Source organism: Octopus bimaculoides, chromosome 25 (assembly GCF_001194135.2).
Source record: "Octopus bimaculoides isolate UCB-OBI-ISO-001 chromosome 25, ASM119413v2, whole genome shotgun sequence".
Lineage (NCBI taxonomy): Eukaryota > Metazoa > Mollusca > Cephalopoda > Octopoda > Octopodidae > Octopus > Octopus bimaculoides.
Window position 1 is genome coordinate 35,188,963 of NC_069005.1, and position 450 is coordinate 35,189,412.

Below are 450 nucleotides of genomic sequence, written 5' to 3' on the forward strand. Positions count from 1 at the left end.
TATATATATATATAAATGTATAATTATATATATATACACACATTTATATATATATACACACATTTATATATATATATATATATACATACACATTTATATTTACATATATACATTTATGCACACACACACACACATACACATGAACAGACACACACACACACATACAACAGTATTGAATTATCCTAAAATATCATACAATGTATAAAAATGGTATTTAATTCTTAAAATTCTCATAAAACTATTTTGAATCATACATATTAAAGTGATATTATATAATAACACACCATATAAATGGAAATAAATAAGAATTCATATAAGAATGATATAAAACGGATATAAAATAATAATGATAATAATAATTCAAGAAGAATTTTAAAACCATATCAAATGACTCAAAAATTGACAAAAGAAGGAAATCCATATTAACAAAATTGACAGAGATTTCAAAAG